This window comes from Gavialis gangeticus, unplaced genomic scaffold, assembly GCF_001723915.1.
Source record: "Gavialis gangeticus isolate Ggan-Ray unplaced genomic scaffold, GavGan_comp1, whole genome shotgun sequence".
In the NCBI taxonomy this organism is placed as follows: Eukaryota; Metazoa; Chordata; order Crocodylia; family Gavialidae; genus Gavialis; species Gavialis gangeticus.
Window position 1 is genome coordinate 38,649,931 of NW_017728998.1, and position 3,673 is coordinate 38,653,603.

Consider the following 3,673-nt stretch of genomic DNA (forward strand, 5'->3'; position numbering starts at 1 on the left):
ACTCGCATGATTGGGGGCAGCAGGGCAGGCCCTATGAGGAGAGGCTACGGGACCTGAACCTGTTCAGCCTCCACAAGAGAAGGCTGAGGGGGTATCTAGTAGCCTGTTACAAACTAGTCAGAGGGGACCAGCAGGCACTGGGGGAGTCCCTGTTCCCCCGTGCACTACCAGGAGTGACCAGGAATAATGGTCACACGCTGGCAGAGGGTAGATTCAGACTAGATATCAGGAGGCGCTACTTCACGGTCAGGGTGGCTAGGATCTGGAACCAACTTCCAAGCGAAGTGGTGCTGGCTCCTACCCTGGGGGCCTTTAAGAGGAGGCTGGATGTACACCTTGCTGGGGTCATTTGACCCCAGTACTCTTTCCTGCCACGGCAGGGGGTCAGACCCGATCTGCTCAGGTCCCTTCCAACCCTACAAACTATGAAACTATTAGCTCAGAAAGCTGCGGGAAGTGTTCCCAATACTGACAGACATGATTTGAGAAAGATAGCAACTTGTGTCTTAGATAAAGTCCTAGAGAGAATTAATTTTCCATTGGAGTCAGATCTTACTCTGTTCAATAAACTTGTATTGTATCTTGGGGAATAGTTCATATAACTGGGATGCATCAACTCTAAAGGATGTGATTCCTTAGAACTTCACTGCCAGCAAAAACAAAAACAGAACAAGCACACTTCTTAGCCTGGTATGGAACAATGGATTAACTCCCTTTTGGAGAGAGTCACATTTGAAAACAATAAAGTTAACTTTGCAAGATATAATAATCTATATATAAACAGCTGTGGATGCTCTTCAGACAAATACCAAGTAGAATTAAACTTATGATAAAGGCAGCCACTGTCACTAAAGTTTCATACACTGTACCTTATTCCTGTAATCAGAAGGGAAAAAAATATTATCCATCATTTGCTTAAAAGTTGCATGGTCTATGGTATTTCTGGGCTCCAGTAGTTATTCAAGGCACTCTTTGCTACTTGTTTCTTTTTCTCTTATTTTTCAGTTTAGATTTCTCAATTCCTAACACATCTATTTTTTAAAAAAATCTGTTAAGGATTAAAAAATTTCACTTTGGGAGAAACTCTAAAACCCAATGAAATCAAAATGAGTATTTTTCTTTGCATCAGTTACCATTGGATTAGAACCTAAAACTTATATTACAGTTGTTCTAATGCACACATTGGTATGTACTTTATAGATAGGTAATGTCAGCCATGCACCTTACCAGTTGGATTAAAAAGGAATATCTTTCTTTAAATTTTAATAACATTCCATTTTTAAGAAAGGAGCTCAATAGAATTATTTATTATTCATCTTTCAAAAGAATGAAACTTACCTCTCTCAGTTGTTCTGATTTACTGACTTGGGCCTGTACTTCCTGTCTCAAGTCTTCAAGCTTCTGTTCCATACATTGTGTTTGGGCTTCCACAGTTTTCACTTTCTTCAACAGCTGATCCAACTTGGAGTTCAGAGAATTTAGCAAAGAACTCATTGTCTTCAGTGAGGCAGAAATTTGCTTGTTTTGTGTGCCTATCCCAGCAGCCTCAGAATTCACAGGCAAATCAAGAAGACCTTCTCTGGTAGTGAAGGATGATCTTTCACTTGAGGAGGACACTCTGGATCTAAGGAGACTCTTGGAACAGGTAGGATTCCTTTTTCATTTTGGCATTTTGGTATCTTGAAGTAGTTTCCTTTGAATATCTACAAGTGTCCTCAAATGGCTAATTATTATTATTAATTTTTATACCTTTGATTAAGAAACTTCAGAAGCACAAATCTCTGCTAAGTCCCTGTATCAAATATTGGTCCAGTCAAATGTTACCAAAAGAATAGATCTTAAAAGAAAGTGAAAGAAAACTGCTCTGCATATGGTTATCATTAAATGTTTTCTTCTTAAGCCCTTGTATGATTCATCAACCATCTGAAATAAAGACTAGCAAGGATAAAGTCTCAGACTCACCACTCCACATCTTTCTGGGTTCCAGTGACATCACAATCTACCTAGCCTTTGCTGTCATAATCACCTCATTCTTTTTAGAATCTTTGATGTATCTTTATAGTGTCAAACCATTGACATTCTTCTTGTTTTTGAATTTTCCATGCAGAAGATAAACATGCAATGGTTTTTAGCAATTTCTAATGCAACTTAATAAGCAAGTCTTAATTACTGTCTATTGCAGAACTGTTATGGCTTTGAGGTAGGCTTTTAAAACCCTATAACTCTATGCTCTTTTTTAGATATCCTAGGAAAACAAACTACTGATTTCTTTCACCACACCCTCTATTTTTCAAAGTGTCTTGCAATGCAGTCCATCAGCAAAATTAACAAAACCCAAGATTTTAGCTAACTTCAATCCATTTAGGCCAACACAAATACAGGAAAAATAAGACGGTTTAGCAATGTTAAATATTTCTAGAGACAGTGCTCTTTCTAAAATACCAAGAGTAATATGTACTGTAATAGATATATTGAATTTTTATGTAGGTAATGGGTCAAATTTATATTTCCAAATTAGTATGACCAACACCACTTATTTAAAAAAATAGATTACTCAGATATATGTATACTTTAACTGCGCAATTCATCTGAGTTCACCAAAATTCTTGACAGCAAGGAATGACAAGCTCAAACAAGCTAATTCATGAAGAGTCTGTGTGAATTTATGAGCCCCTAACAGCCAGCAGTCTGGCCATCTTGTTCAACCTTGCTGTTCATTACACACTGCTACCTCTATTAGGTCTCAAAAGGGGGCTTCTTGCAGATCACCTATTTTCTTGTTGATGGCATTTAGATTGACTGAGTCCTCAAGCAAACACTCCCACTTAAAAAGTAAAGTGACCTAAATAAGCAGGTAACTGCTTAATTCCCATTCACCACATTTCCTGGTTCAATCATACTTTAATCAAAGCTGAACTGTTGCTGCCCTTATATAGGTGTATGTGAGGGAGAGTGGGGAAACTGGGAGAATAATATGAGCACCCTTAGCCAAGGACACCTCATGAAAGAATAGGACAAAGATAAACATTGGGTTTGCTACTTTACCCAACACTGAAAACAGAAAACTTCCTCTACAGCAGCTTAGGGTGCAGCCTACACTCTCCTACAACACTCTTCATATGAACAACATGAAACTTATTTTTTCTAGTTCCTCTGCATCCCCAACACAAGCCAGTGGATATTATTGATTAATATAGTCCTTAGAAATTAAACTTTCTGGGGACAGAAAAAGCTTCTGTAACATGAGGAGCACCCTGTGAGCGCTGCTTACACTACTCACGTGGTCACAATATTGTTTTCCTTAGGGTTCCTCTAGCTATCATGCCTTCTGCCATGCCACACATGTATGTCAGCAGGTGTGATTTTGGGATCCAGCTTCAGATCCCATCACACTTTTTCCAATCCCTGGCTCCCCCTGAACCAACGACCAAACTCTCATGGCTGCAAGTCCCGCAGGTGATGAAGCTCACAGCTAAGGCAGTAATCTATGCACTCCCAGGGCTGTGAGCCCCACGGCTGAGGAGGCTCACAGCCGGGTCAGTGTTCCAGGCACTGCCTCAACTGTGAGCCTCATCAGCTGCAGGGCTTGTAGCTGTGGCAGTGGGTGGTGCACCCCTGTGGCTGGGAATTCACCAGCTGATGGGGCTTCCAGCCACAGGGGATCACCTGGCCA